At 40.3% G+C, this 16,165-nt stretch overlaps 2 pseudogenes; one reads left to right on the forward strand and one right to left on the reverse strand.

The window, feature by feature from the left end:
- Window positions 1-13,318, forward strand: part of LOC101584418 — a 30,545-nt pseudogene extending 17,227 nt beyond the window's left edge.
- Window positions 13,319-13,869: 551 nt separating this feature from the next.
- Window positions 13,870-15,335, reverse strand: LOC101581424 (annotated as a pseudogene).
- Window positions 15,336-16,165: the final 830 nt, after the last annotated feature.

Consider the following 16,165-nt stretch of genomic DNA (forward strand, 5'->3'; position numbering starts at 1 on the left):
CCATTGCTCCCTCCCTCCTTCCTTCCTTCCTTCCTTCCTTCCTTCCTTCCTTCCTTCCTTCCTTCCTTCCTTCTGTTGTTGTATTTGGTACAGAATCTACAGGGTGTTCAGGGGCTCACTACATAGGTCAGATTTGTAGTGTGCTGTTTTCAGCCTCTCAAGCACAGAGATTGCAGACACATGCCACCACGCCCAGTCTCAATCACCTTATCAGCATGCCCTGGGGGTGGTGCTGTCATAGTAAGCCAGGGATCAAATCCTGGCCACTGTGCTCTGCCTAAACAGACACTTTAGTGCACTGAGCTATCTGGCCAGCCCTTCCTTCTTTTTTATGATGGTGTAAATATTCTCCATGGTTGAGTAGATATTACCTTTAGTCACTTATTTACTGATATTTATAGTTTTCCAACATGTGTCTATTATGAGTAAAGCTGAAATTAAGATGGAAGTGAAATTATTATTTTTAACACATTTTCTTTGTAACTGTACATAGAATGAGATTGTGGGATTATTTGGTTCTTCTATTTTTAATCTTTAAAGGAAACTTCATAATATTTTTCCTAACTGCTGCACCAGTTGATATTTCATCTCATAGTTACAAGGATGTTCTGTTTTTCTCAATCCTTGTTTATGCTTGTTATCTCCTGTCTTTTTGATAACAGCCATTCTACCATGTGCCATTTTCTTTCTTCTATGTTTTTAGTGCCATTTCCCTGATAATTATAGACTAGGAACACCTTTTTCTTTTGTGGCACTGGGGATTGTACTCAGGACCCTACCCTTGCCAGGCAAGCGGTTACTGTACTGAACTATCTCCTGGGCCCCTATGAACACACACACACACACACACACACACCACAACACACACACACACACACACACATTCATTTATGCTATTTACATGAGATATATGTATACTCAAATTTGTTGTTAGTTTTCAATTGGGTTATTTGATTGGTTTTGCTACAGAGTTGTAGGCATTTCTGAATTTTTTTAATATAAACTATTATAAAATACATACATTGCAAGCATTTCTTTCCTGTAGCTGTCTTTTCATATAGTTCTCTTTTTGCTATCAGGAATCATTTTAGTTGATGGTTTCCACCTCTCTACTTTTCTTTTCTTGAGCTTTGGGTGTTATATAAAATATAAAAATTACCAAGCCAAAAAAAAATTCCAAGCAAAGCTACACTAATGTTTGACCCATTATCAAGAAGCTTTTTCCATAGTTTTCCTCTCATCGATAAATTGGTTGAGATATTTTCTCTACTCATCAGAGTCCAATATTATCATTTTTTTTGCCTCTGACTTATAACTAATAAATACATTTGGAATAAAGAAATATAGGGGCCTGGAGATGGCTCAGTGGAATAAGAATTTCCCTGGCAAGCGCAAGGGCCTGAGTTCAATCCCTGGTTCTGCCAAAAAATTAAAAAGAAATATAGCATCCATCTTTCAATATCTTTCTGAGAACCTGACACAGTACTACTGTTTCTTTAGGTTCATTTATTTCATCTGAGAAGAAAATTTTATGAAGATTAAAATCTATTTGTAGGGTGAAAAAATTGTGATCATGAGAACTATTTTGCTTTCATGTCATTTGTCTTTATGTCTATGTTCTTTGCATAGTGAGTACCTGAGCTGAAATCCTAAATGAAAGAATTTTATGGAAAATGTCTGAATGAAATTCTGAAGAGCAGATTCTTGAGTTTCTTGCTCCCCTGTACTTTCTAGGGTGACCCTAAGAATGACTCCTGGATCTTTGCCCTGGCCATGCTCCTGAGCAGCACCTTTGTATACAACAGCCTGGGCACCATCAACCACCAGGCCCTGGAGCAGCTGCAGTATCCTTGCAGGACTGGATCCACTGCGTGTCAGTGTCTTCTGAAGAGATGAATATTGAGTCAGTTTTCTTGTTTGCTCTTGGTGGAGTAGAGGAGACCTAGGAAAGAACTTTGCTATGATCATTTCATTTAAGGAAATATGGGGATTTTAAGTAGGAATTTCATTTTCCTTAGCTAAGTCCTAGTTATGTGACAGAGCTCACAGAACTGATCAAGGCAATGTCGTCTTCAAATTTAGATGGAGTACAAGATTCTACAGAGTTTGTGAGCTTTTTTCCAGAGTTCATCTGGGCTGTGCAGGATTTCACTCTCCAGCTACAATGCAATGATAATTTCATCACAGCAGATCAGTATCTGGAGAAAGCCTTGAAGCTGATTCCAGGTACCCGAGCAAAGACTGCGGGTGGGAGTTTCTGTAGGGTGGGTGTGCTGATGGTGCTTCACTTCTTGGGACCTCTTTGTATTTGACACTGGCTGGAGGTCTGCAGAAATGATAACTGTGTCATAGGTTGGAATTTCTAAGAAAGAGAGAAAACAACATACATAAAAACAGAACATATAGTGAAATTATTCCATTTCACTTTGTTCCTTACACATATGTTCTTTAGAATTCAGAATACAATGGTTGATTAAAAAATGTCTAAAGCACAGGCACTTTGTATCCTACCTAAACATCTCCTTTTCTCTGTTTATGAGAACAATGGATCACAGAATTGTTGAACATGATATCACAATACAAAGCTCATTTTAACTGTGTGTCTGAATTTTATACTGGTGTTATTCTTTTCTAGGTGGATTAGTACATTCTAATAGTGATATTTAACTTCCTAACATTGAAGACACAAAATATCTGTGTATCTTAAATAAACTAAAGAAGTATTCTTTTCATTTTTTGCTTTTTAAACATTTGGATAATTACCATGACATTCATTGTGCTCTCTATAGATAATACAGATTTCTCTTAATTCTGGCATGTTTATTGATGCTACCATTTCAAAATAAATTATGTGAATAAAGGTATATGTTAAATGTAAATTGTTGACATGTTTATCCAAAGAGATCTTGCGAGAATGCAAATTTGGATATACTTATTAATGCTTTCAATTTTGTAATATATCCTTCCTCAATGCATTCACTGACTAGTTGACAAAAAATCATGTCAAATATAGTTGGTTATTTCAAAGATTTTATAGAATAGTGATGATTATTTTAAAAGGATATTTTTATTGATCTTTGAAGGATTTTGATAGAGATATCCAATACTATGAAAAGAGCTTTTAAAAGCCCTTCCGAGATGTTTACAACATGATATAGGATACATGAAGACATTCTAGGGATTACTCTCATGTAGCAGATAACACATCTATCATCTCACATAGCTATTTTTGTGATCATACAACTAAAATTCATTTATTCGAATATTCCATAAGAGAATAGTTTCATTAAATCTAGCCTCAATTTTCTATTAGATTTCTAGACTTACACATTCTATACATCTGCTACCTAGTGTCCTCCAACCTACACTTTTCTAATTTCTTGCACACTCCTGGCAACCACTGTTTTATTTTCTATCACTGTACATTTAAATTTTTACATGGAATATTTTTGGCATCAAAATGATTTTCTTTAACTAGTCATAGTAGCATTCTTAATATGGCTATGATTATTCCATTATTGCCTACTAGTCTGTCTTCTTACTTTTGGTTCTTCAGCTTAACTTCAACAAGGGATTGAGTTGACTACAAATATATATATTTGATCTTTTCTTCAATAAGTAAACACCAAACAAACAAGTACCCTCTACTTCCTGCCATATTCAGATCTGGGGATATCAGCGAAACTTTTGGTTTTCACTGGAGTAAGATGTGACTCCAATCATGCCACTAATATTATTGATACAACTTTGATGTGCAAGTGATTATTAAATATTTATGATAAAGGCACTGTGTTGGGGTAGAACCTGTAAAATATGACAACTCCAGAGAAAACACTTTACTCTCCAATTCCAAGTCTATGCCTACTGTATTCTGTTTTCTAATTTCTTAGGTGATAAACCCATTGCACAAGCATCTAATAGTACCAGGGAGTGCATCTGGAGCTTCTTTCCAAGTCAGAAGTGCTTTGTCTTTGACTGGCCAACAAATGACAAAAGTCTCCTGGCCGATATTGAGAATGTCCGAGAGGACCAACTAGATCCCAAATTCCTGGAACAAACAAGGGCTTTCTGCTCTTATGTCTTCACCCGTGAAAAGAGCAAGACTCTCAGAGAGGGAATTGTGGTCACTGGGAATCATGAGTCTTCTTTGTACATTTCTGTGCAGGGGAATGCATGTTATATAGTGTGTTTGCATTGTTTTGTTCAATTATAAATATAACAATGATATGCATATACTCAGTCTCTATAAAATATGCATTAACTTATTCCTATCTTACTGGGGTTTACAAATCCCTCTCAAAACTGTACAGTTTGTTGGAGGTATGTGTGGGTTCTACATCTCTGAAAAAGCAATGCCTTATTAATAATAGAAATCATTTACTTTGTCTGAAAGCATACATAGTTTTCTCAGGGTAGTTTTACATATTAATTCTTTGCAAGAAGTGTAAAATTGTGCTTTGAAAGTTTGAAGTTGTCCAAATATAAATATTGCCCTCCAAGTACCTGGAAATCCAGAAAGTCCAAGAACTAGTAGCAGATATAGTATCTTGGCTTATTAGCACATATATAATCTATTTTACTTTAAATTTGAAAGGGGAATTATGTCTTTCAGGTATACTTTCAAATATCACATGAAACTAGTTAGTGATACTAAGGTTTTTGTTTAACTATGATCTGGAGAACCACATATGTGGTTACTAATGTGTTACTAGAAATGTGAATGTAATTACAAAAGGAAGTAGGTTACTTAACTATGCTTGTGCATTAATGTGAGCACACATGTGCTTGTATGTGTGTGTGTGTGTGTGTGTGTGTGTGTGTGTGTGTGAGAGAGAGAGAGAGAGAGAGAGAGAGAGAGAGAGAGAGAGATTATAATGATAATCTCAGAAATTTAGATTCATTTCAATTATGACTTTCCTATTTACCTCCTAAAAGTCTTGGCTCATTCAGGGCTGCGGGCTCTCGTGGAGACCTATGTGAAGGCCATCAAGAGTGGGGTGGGGCCCTGCTTGGAGAACACAGTGACCACTGTTGCCCAGCATGAGAACACAGTGGCCGTGCAGGAGGCAGCCACCCTCTACAGTGAGCTGATGGTTCAGTGAGTGCAGCTCCCCACAGACATGCTCCAGGAGCTGCTGGACATTCACACTGCCTGCGAGAAGGAGGCCATCACAGTCTTCATAGAGAGCTCCTTTAAGGATGACGATGGGAAATTCCAGAAGTTGGTGGTACTGAGATTTACTTTCTCTGTCTTTATTATCACATGTTTGTGGTACACATTGATTATATTCCACTTGGATTTTGGTATTGTGTCTCATTCAATACATTCCTTAACTTTTCCATTAAAGAGTGAAGCCCAGAGGTGGCTACATTCAACTCATGGCTCATCTGTTATCCAAAGACAAAGCAGTTTAGATTCCAATTGGGTAGAGTCTCTAAACCTACATGTTCTTCCTTCACCCCAAACCCCAGTCCTATTATGTAGCAATTTCTCAGGGTGACTGAAGCATAACCAGTATAGATGCCCACCTTAGTACCTAGGGTGGGTTCTGAGAAGTGCTTCTTAGGACTTCAGACCTGCCCAGAGCTTTCTGGAATCATCCCTGAGGTGTTCACATTTTCAGTGCACACTTGCCCATTCCTAGCAGCTAAATTCCTCTTACCAGACACTAATCATACACTGTTGTTCATCCCATGTCGCTCTTTGTTGTGTACTTGCTCTTTGTTATTTCCTTCAAGAATAACCATGGATTACATATCCTAGGAGGGGGATGAGTTAGAGACCATACTCATAAGTGAAATAGATCAGACCCACATGTATAAACATCTTATTGTCTCCCTAGTGCAGGAAACTGAAAGAGTAAACAAAATCCCAAAAGTATAATAGGAATATGAAAGGGAAAGAAATTGCTCAAAAGGAAAGAAGAGCTGAGATGGTAAAAGGAGAAAAGAAAGAAGGAAGAAAAAATATATATAAAGATAATTGTACTACTAAATTCTATTGGTTTTGTGAAAGGAACAGTTAATGCTTATTTTTAAATCAATTTCACACGCCTATATCTGGTAATCTGAACAACTACTTTGAAGATAACAATAAACAATATAGCAACCATTGCTGATTCCCTATATCTTGTTTTAAAATTCTGCTTTTTTAGGTTTTATTCTCTTTAAAATAAAGATGTATCCTGTACATGGACCAAATACCCACAGTGAAGGTAAACATTATATGTCATAAGCATGAGCTGAGAACAATAATAACAAAAATGGGGACATGTCTTTTATAGATAGAGGGAGGGCTGTGGGTGGGATGAGAAGGGGAGTAAAAAGGATCTGGGGTGCATTATATGCATGTATTTGTTCTCTCAGATGAATGTAAACTTCATATACTGCAAACATGTGCTCACAAAATAGAATTAAATAATAAACCTTAGAGATGGTAGCACACAGTCCCTTGAGGATCTTGAGGTTCAGGAAGGTTTCAAAAGTTTCTCATGGACTTACAGAGAGTGTTAGGGGTTTTCAATAAATCAAATTTATGAATCTTCATTCTTCTCACATCTTACTTCAACAGAATACTTTTCTTATGAGAAACAGGTTGATATTCCTACAAGGTTTTCTGGAACTTTATTCTCTCTCTGAGGACATCTTAAACTGGCTTGAAGTCATCTTTCTGGAACATCTCTGTATGTTTGTCTTGCAGGAAACAATGGAGACAGAGAAGCAGGATTTCTTACTAAAGAATGAAGAGGAATCTGATCAATACTGCCAGAAAGAACTGACTTTGCTTTCAAAAGCCTTAATGGAAAGCATTTCAGCAGGAAGTTTCTGTGCTCCTGGGGGGCACCAGCACTACAGGGAAATGAGGAAAAAGATTGAGGAGGACTATTGCCAAGTGCCCAGGAAGGGAGTCAAGGTGAGGCACAGGGAGCCTGGGAAGTCCAGAGAGGAACATCAGGGGGTTTTCAGAACCAGTTGGGAGCAACAAGAAAATAGATTACATGAATTTTTTTTATTCTTTACCCCAGAGTGGGGGTCAAACTAGGCTTCCTGCGTGCTCTACCAGGAGGCTACACCCTGGGAATCACTTTAGTCTTTAGTGCTGCCTATCTGCTATAGGCAGCATTCCAGAAGGTAGAAATTTTCATTCCCTAAGAAACAGTAAGGGGCTGGAAAGATGGCTCAGTGGAGTAAGTGCTTCTCTGGCAAGCACAAGGGCCTGAGTTCAATCCCCGGGTCCCATCCCCGCCCCCCCAAAAAAAGAAACAAACAAACAAAGGAAAAGAAACAGTAAGGAGTTCAAAAAATAAAGAGGATCAGAAAAAAGTATCCATTTCTTCATCCAGAAAGATGACTCGTGGTGTGCTGAGTGCTGGTGCATTCCCAGGTCCACTCAGATTTTCTCTCCATGCTGGTGATTTACAACCTGAATGATATGACTTGCCAGACTATGAGAATGTGCCAGACAGGTGGTGTTAAGGAACATAAAGAACCATTATTGCTTAAGCACTTAATGATGAACTCTTACCTAGCCATTTTAATCTAGCTTGAAGTGAAATCACCTTTTACTGTAAACATTTTTACTTTTGAAATGGAGGCCCTGGCATATATATATATATATATATATATATATATATATATATTTCATAAATATAAAGCTAGTAGGAGGAAGAGAGAGCTACAGTTTATATCATTGGAAGAAAAATACATAAAGCACTAGGTTGTAGTTTACACAACTGCACATAATTCTGACTGGCTGGAAGCTAGAACAGTGCCAGGAAGGAGGCCTAAGAGAGGGTCACAGGGAGGGAGATGTGCAGCAGAAGACATGGAGGCTTTCTGGTGACACTTAGAAACTTGATCCTTTTGTAGAGAGCCACTAGAAGTGTAACCATGAGGCAAAATGATGTGCATACATTTATTTTGCAGAACTGTTCTCCCTGTGGTAAGTCATTTGCTCTTTCTTGGTTTCAAAGGCAGAAGAAGTGCTCCAAAAGTTCCTGAAGTCCCAGGCACCAACAGAGGACTCTATCCTGCAGTCAGATAAAGTGCTTAATGAGAGGGACAGGGGGATCTCAGGTAAATGCACAAGACATAGCTTCCCAGTGTGCATAGATTCCCACAATGATTCTGGCAGACCCAATGAGAACTCTTCCCCAAATGCCTAGCATTTTTCCTTCTGCGCCATGTGCATGCTGATGAATGTGAAAAAATAGAAGGGAGTTGTAGTCTTATGTCGCATAGAAGGACAGTGCATTTTCCATCATATTCTGAAATACGTTCTGGACAGCATGGACCCATATGAATTCTCTGACTTCCCTGTGCTGTCCTTCAGATTCATTTTGGTCTCTGAGCTCAGGAAAATAGAATTAGTTTTTACTTTTTTTCTTCCATTTTTAAATTTCCCTGATACAGTGGAGAAGGCAAAGAAGGAGGCAGCTGAGAAGGAACAGGCAATGTCAGCTGCAAAACTACAGGAGGAAAAGCAAAAGCAAGAAGCTCTAGAAAGGACCCACAAGGAAAACATGGAGCAACTGGAAAAGAAGCTAATTTCAGAGAGAGAAAACCTCCTCAAAGAGCAGGAAATGATTTTGGAGCAACAAATGAAGGTGAGCACGTCTCGCTGAGCACTGCCTTCTATCCCCAGTACCTACACAGGAAAGTGAAGGTGACATCTGCTCATGGAAGGAGGGAGCCTCACCATGTTGTGCCTGTAATTTCATGAATCTCTGTATCTTTCGCTGTTTTAGGGTTTAGAAATGATTTGTTTGAATTTTGCTCCAAATGTAGAATCTAGAGAATTCATATTATCTTGGCTTCTATAGTTCCTTTGATTAACTCCTTGGAGAATATAAATAGCATATATATTGCTGTTTTGGGGTTTTATAGAATGATCCCATGAGGGCCAAAATAACTACATCTTCCAACCATCTTTAGGTAACGTCAGTAGCAATTGCATTGCATTACCAAGACCAATATTGGGCTGGTGAGATAGCTCAGTGGACTAAATACCTGCTTAGGTAAGCACAGGGACTGGGGTTCACTCCCTGTCACCACATGCCATGCTGGCCAACCCCCAGGCACATTTGACCACTGAGATCTGGCGTGGTGGTGCACAACTGTAGTCCCAACAGTGGGGAGGCTGAAAACAGGAGGATCACTATGAGCTTGAGTTGCTTAGCAGACCCTGTGACAAATACATACACAAACAGACAGATGAAAAAAAAAAAAAAAGACTAATATTGTGAGAGGCTCTACTATCATGCAAAGTCCCTGAGGTAGATTTATGCTGCCATAAAAGTAACATAAATATAGGCTTAAAAGCAGAATGTACTGACAGCTTCTGTCTGTGAACTTACCTGTCACTTCTAGGTGCACTATTCCCTTTCCCATCTCTGGGACAAACACCAACCACGCAGAGCTCCTAGGAGGAGGTTTTGTTTTGGCTATGGATTCTGTCCACAGCTGGCCAGCTCAGGGCAGAAATAGCCACACACAGAGGCTTGGGGAAGAAACAGAGTTCAGCTGCAGCAGCCAGGGAGGGGAAGCAGTGTGGCCTACCTCGGGCCAGGCCCTGCCTCCTTCGCAGCATAGCCAGCTAGGAACACAAGGGTGAATTGCTGATGAGTACAGCACCCAGTGAGACAGTCTTCTACCATACACATGAGCCTTTGGGGGTATTTTATATAAGCCTTGTGCAGCCCTCTTGCAGGTGTTAGCTCATAACCTCAGAGGAATTCTCCCCTTGTCCCCCTGGAAGTTGTATAACAAATTCCTAGATTAGCTGACAAGTCTCCACCCTCAGGATATCATTACCTTGGTACTTAAGAGGGCCTGAGAATCAGACTACAGATATATCCTTTGGCAAGAGCACAACTTTTCTCATACTTGAGCACAGGGGAGCTGAATATTGAATGAATATTAATAAAACTAAACAGTGCTTTCTTTTTACAATATCTGATCCAATTCAGATAATATTGTTTGTTGTTTTCTTATTTTGTTATAATTGCGAAAACATTTGTACACATAATATAAATTCAGTTTGACAGTCTTTAAGCAAAACATGACTCTCAAAATAGCAGTATTATGAAAATATACTTCCCTGTCAACTTTTATTCATTTATTTTAGGTCCAAATGGATTATTTAGAAGAAGGATTCAAGAAGAAGTCTGTTCCTGGGCCCTGCCCACCTGCAGGGCTAAGCTACCATGCTGAGAACTGCCAGAGCTGATTCAGCCAAGTTGACACAATATATGAACTAACACAATCCACTCCTTGTCAACTTGGCAACTAGACATATACTTTTTTAAAGCCAAATTCCAGGTACACAGACATGCTTAAACATTTTACAAATTGAACATTACATTACATTAGAACCATGACATGCTGCCCCTGGCCCTCCAAAGACTTATGCACAACCATTTATGCAAAAGACATTTTAGTCCATCTCTAAGAGTTGCCAAAGTCCTACCAGTTTCAGCAACACTGAAAAGTCCAAGTCCCAAGCTTAAAAGATCTAAGACAAACTCTTAGCTGTGAGCCCCTCTACAAATGAAAAGTTAAACACTTCTAACATTCACAGGCACAAGATAAGCATTGCCATTCCAAAAGGGATACACAGCAGGATACAAACAATTGGGACCAAAACAAGTCCAAAGTCCAGAAGGGCAAACATTAAGTACTGTAGTTCCCTGTGGACCATCCAAAGCACCCTGTAATAAGTTGTGAGCTCCAAAAGCCTTATGTGGCTCCACCCCTATGGCACTTCTGCTGGTAGCTCCTATGGATTTTCTCTCAGGCCTGCTTTGCTCCCTTTTTGCAGCTTTTCTTAGACCATCCACATCCCTGGCTTTTTCAAACTTCTGAGGTTTCCACTGAATAGGCTTCTCATTCACAGCTTCATGGGCACACTGCTTGGCCTCCCAGGTCTTCTTCTGAAATCTGGGTGGGAGCCTTCTGAACCTCAGAACGCCTGCATTCTTCATGCACCTACAACCAAAGCCACATGGATGATGCCAAGGGCTGCTGCCAGCTGGAGCAGTAGCCAGGGTTTCCTCTCTCTTGGCTGTTGGGATTGAATGCCTGGATTGCTGAGCATTCTGACTCTGATTCCGAGAAACAAATTCTCTATGTTGGCGCCATTCTGTAATCTGGTGTGGCCGCTGCTGCATCTATCCTGGAACCCAGTGTGTCCGCTGCCTCCATTCTGGAACATGGGGCTCTGCAGCTTTCTCCTCAAAGCAAAGTTCTTCACCCTTGTGAGTCTGAGGCTGCAAAGGGCAAGAACCTGCCACCTCCTGTGATGCCCTCAGGACATCTTTTCTACTCTCTTGTTCCTTCTCAGCAATGGAGATCCTCTCAGCTTTGTCTTTACAGTCCACAGCCTTCCTGGTGCTTCCTATCTGGCTAAACTCACAACATTTTAAATCATCCTTTTGGGCTTTTTGCTCTGCATTCTTAACATAAATCTGGCTAAAAGCCCCCAACAGCAACCATGCCACTGCCCCAATATTTGGCTGCTTTGAGATTTCTTTTTCAAGATTTATCAGTCCACCATGCTTAAACTCACTCTCAGGCAAAGTCTCTGGACACGAGCAAAATGCAGACAACTTTTCTTCCAAGTCAAAACACAAATGATCTGGAGTCCAACAACCAAAGCTGTCCTTCTTCCCAGCAGAAACCTCCCCAGCCTGGTCTTTACAGGCCGGCTTTCTATCAACCTTCTGGTCTTCTGAGCTCTGAACAGAATCTCCCATACAGAACAGTCAAAGCTGTTCCAGCACTTTGCTTGTAGGCAACATCTCTGAACCTTTCCTATCTCTTCCCATAAGCCAGTCCCAACATGATCTTGTGGTTTTTAGATTTTGCTCTGTTCATATCATGTATTACATTTATAGATTTTCTAATATTGAAACATCATTTCATCCCTGGGATGAATCCTACCTGTTCATGGTGTATGATCTTAATGATTGGCTGTGTTCCATTTGCTAGGATTTTATTGAGGATTTTGGCATCTATGTTCATGAGGGAGATTGGCTTGTAGTTATTTTTTGTTGTGTCTTTCCATGGTTTTGGTATCAGTATAAAACTTGCCCTCCACTAATGATTTTGGGAGGACTGCTTCCTTTTCAATTTGATTGAAGAGTTTGAGGAGTGTAGGAATTATATTTTTTTTGTGAATTTCTTGTAGAATTCAGCTGTGAATCCATCACATCCTGGACTTTTCCTGTTGGAAGGTTTTTCTTTTTAATGCATTTTGCATTTCATTGGGTATTATTGAGTAATTGAGTGTTCTTATATATTTTTTCATGGCCAGTATATTTCTTTTTTATTATTAACTTTGTGTCTGACTTAAGATTGTTGAATGATTTCATTTTCATTTTATAAACATTACATTAATTCCCATGCAAAAACCTAAGACCACAGGTGTCTGATTCCAAATGGCCATAATCCAAAAACTATGAGCCTGGACATTCAAGAATAAAACCAATATGTTGCCTGACTTTTCCATCAGCAGATATCATGGGCATCCTCTGGGAGATGGGCAGTCTCCTTGACTCCCCAAGCACCAGTTACCTCGAGTCTAAACTCTATCTGGGAGCCAGTGCCTTGCAGCACCGAAATTGGGTAAGTGATTTCATTCATGAAGACAGGACAGCCGTACTCCAATGCTGCCACCCATAGACACATCCTGGTTCCTGCTCTACTGTAAGCCCTGCTGTTGAACAGCACTGCTATTGTATACCTGGGGATGATGATTTTTTTCCTGCCAATTTTTCTCAAAAGCTCAGGAGAAGTTAAGAGCCTTTATTAAAAAGCTTATCTCTAGAACCCAAAAAGAAATAAATAAAAAGACACCTACTTTATCAAGTATGTAACTTTCTCAGCTCTAGACAGAGTCCATGAGTAGGTATAAAGCTTTAAAACTTTTCTCAGTGATGTAGAAACCAGGAATATCAAAAGGCCATAACAGGACCCAAAATTAAAGGAGAACTAAAAAAAAAATGTAAAAACAAATTGTTCTGATTGACTGAGAGAAACAGGCTAACTGAAAACATGAAAGCATTTCAAGAGTGAATGTTAATTTATATGGAAACACACATCACAAGTCTGACAATAGCAGATTTTATTAGTGCAAATAACAATTATAATTGTATGTTCTTTAATAGAATTTAAATAAGGCTTCAAATAATTACATACACTAAAACTAACATTTGGAAACCTTACCTCTGTTCAGGAAGCTACCACACACCCTCCAAACCCTCCAATGTTGGCTGATTTGAGCACAGTTACAGTCAGTGAAGCTGTATTTGTAGCATGACTTTCAAAGTTTACATTGTTCAGTGGAAAAAGGGAAAGTGCTTCTGGCTCCTAGTCAGGAAGCAGGAATTCCAACCCATGCCAGGCAGTTCTCAGGTACTTACAATTCTCACATGTTCTTAGTTATGAAAAGTCATTAGAAAAATAAAGACAGAAATAAAATATATAATAGAATCCTGAAGTATCAGAAAGAGATTTGTTTCCTAAGACCCATTGACAAATTCACAGAGTACCAAACAGAAAAAGCAACAGGAATCATGGGCATCTCCATCTATGGCTCAAGTTGTCCTTTAAACAAACAACAGGAAAATACAACAAATAAAACCATGTGATGAGAACTAGAAGAGGTAAACCACAAACTGAGAGGCAGAACATGAAATAGTAACACACTGTTTCAGCACTTACACCAGCCATCAGAACCAGGAAACTTAGAATTCATTCTGAACAAATCCAATCAAAGCTGGATAGGTAAAAAATGGAAAGATAGAACCACAAACCACTCCACATAGAATGAGTTGTAGAACTGGGAGGAGGGGAAAATCGGCAAAGCATTCAGAAAAATTTATCATGGATTCTGAAATGCTGCCTGGTAACATCATCAGGGTTAATGAAGATGGAAATGGACTTCCCATGGTTCTCAGTTACCACCTGCTGCAGTTTTTTGGCCAAGTGGTCACTGGGCTGGTTGGAGTACCCTCCGTCGGACTGCAGGGAGGGGATGCTGGTGGTGCTCCCTCCCTGCTGCAGCTCCAGGGTCAGTCATTTGGCCGCCTTGACATGCTCAATGGCGGTGCACAGGTGCTTGGCAGGGTCTCAGCACACAGAGGACAGCTTTTGGGCCTGCAGCATGACTGTCTCCTCTGACAGGTGTTCCAGCATGTTGCACTGTGGGATGAAGTAATTGGGGCACATCTTGTTGACGAGGCAGTGCTGAAGGTAATCAGTGAGGCACAGAAGAAAGTGTGCTGCATAGTCCTCCTGAGCCAGGCAGCTGGTGGGAAGTCTGTCGCAGGCATAGAGCAGCATGCTTCACAGGTGATAGGGGCTGATGGCCTTGGGCTGGGACAGGAGTTTAATGATGATGGCCTCGCAGGTCTCATAGGCCTGCATGAGACTGCTGGAGATGCACTTCTTCAGCTGCACCTCGCTCCTGGCAAAGGACAGTCGCCACTCATTGTCCTTCTTACCCTTGTAGGAGCAGGCAGGGAACAGGTAAAAGCCACTGATGACTTCCTCCTCAGTGATCTTCCCATTCCAGTAGTGGTTCTCAGCTAGCTCTGGGCCACTGCAGGCCAGCCTTTGAAAGACACTACAGGGACAATATCATATGGCATGTGACTGTTCCCCATGACCAGGGTGATGGAGATGATGGTCCTGTTCTTCTCTACCTTCTCCACCTTTGGCATCCACCACTGGGGCTTCTTCTGAGTCTTTGACAGGACAATGCTGATAGAACCGTAGAACCAGTCGGCCACTTTGGTGGGGGAGAAGAAGTAGTTGGTGGTGCCATTGATGTGATCTACAATGGTGCAGCAGTCTTTCCACTTGCTGACTGCCCTCTCTTCAAAGAACCTCAGGCTCAGCCAGGAATGGCACAAGGCAGAGAGGAGCATGTCTAGTGTCACAGGCTGATTACAGTCATGCAGATTTAGGGCGGGCACCAGAAGAGTGAAGTCCGTGTCGTAGTCAGTGCCCTGGGCATAGACGTTCAGCTCATCTAAATCCAGGTCCACCACACCTTCCTGGACTCCTCCAGAGAGCAACAGGTATTAATTGGCCACTGGAAGTTTCTGGTCCAGCTTTTGTACCATTCCCAGCATGGAAAAGGTGAAATCCTTGGCAGTGTGGATCTCTAGTGCTCGCTGGTCTTCGTAGTCCCGCTGGTCGTACTTGGTGAATTCCTGGATGAGTTTGGTCAGCTCCTCTACCCAGGCTCCCGACATGAAATCCAGTTCTGGGAAGGCAGGCTTGTTGTTGCAGCCCAGCAAGGCTGCCTTGCTGACGGTGCGGGCCGCCATCTTTCACTCGCCAGCCGAGCAGCAGCTCCACGGCGCCCTCCCGCCCTTCTTATATATTTTTGATTCAGTTGTGGAAATTTTTACCTTTCTAAGAATCTGCATTTCTTCTGTGCCTTCTATTCTGTAAGAGTAAAGGTTTTCAAAGTAGCTATCGATAATCTCCTAAATTTCTATTGGTTCTGCGTTGATTACACCCTTTTCATTCCTTGTTGCTTATATTTGAATTTTCTCTTTCCTCTTTTTGATGACGTTAGCTAGGGCCATATCAATTTTACTTAGTCTTTCACAGAACCAGATTTTTGATTCCTTAATTCATTGAACTGTTTTCTTCATCTCAATTAAATTCATTTCTGCTCTAATCTTTATTATTTCTTCCCATTTTGGGGCTCTGGATTTGGTTTGCTCTTCCTTTTCTAGATGTCAGAGGTGCAGCATTAGGGTGTTTGTTTGCTCCCGTTCTGTTTTCCTAATGTGTGAGTTCACAGCTAACAATTACCTTCTGAGAACTGTTTTCATCGCATCCCATAAATTGCGATAAGTTGTGGTTGAATTTTCTTTGAATTGTACATACTGCTGAATTTCTTGGTTAATTTCATCTGTTACCCTATGATTTCTGAGCAGGGTGCTGTTCAATTTCCATGTGTTTAAGGGTTATTTCTGGTTTCTTTTATACTTTATTTCTAGTTTTATTGCACTGTGGTTACACATAGGGGTAGGGAAAGCTTTCATGAACAAAAATCAAATCACACAGGTAATACTTGAAAAAATTAACAACTGAGAACAACTCTTATTTAGAAGTTTTTGCACATCAAAAGAAATAGCCAACAAAG

This window comes from Octodon degus, unplaced genomic scaffold (assembly GCF_000260255.1).
Source record: "Octodon degus isolate 3935 unplaced genomic scaffold, OctDeg1.0 scaffold00430, whole genome shotgun sequence".
Taxonomy (NCBI): Eukaryota; Metazoa; Chordata; class Mammalia; order Rodentia; family Octodontidae; genus Octodon; species Octodon degus.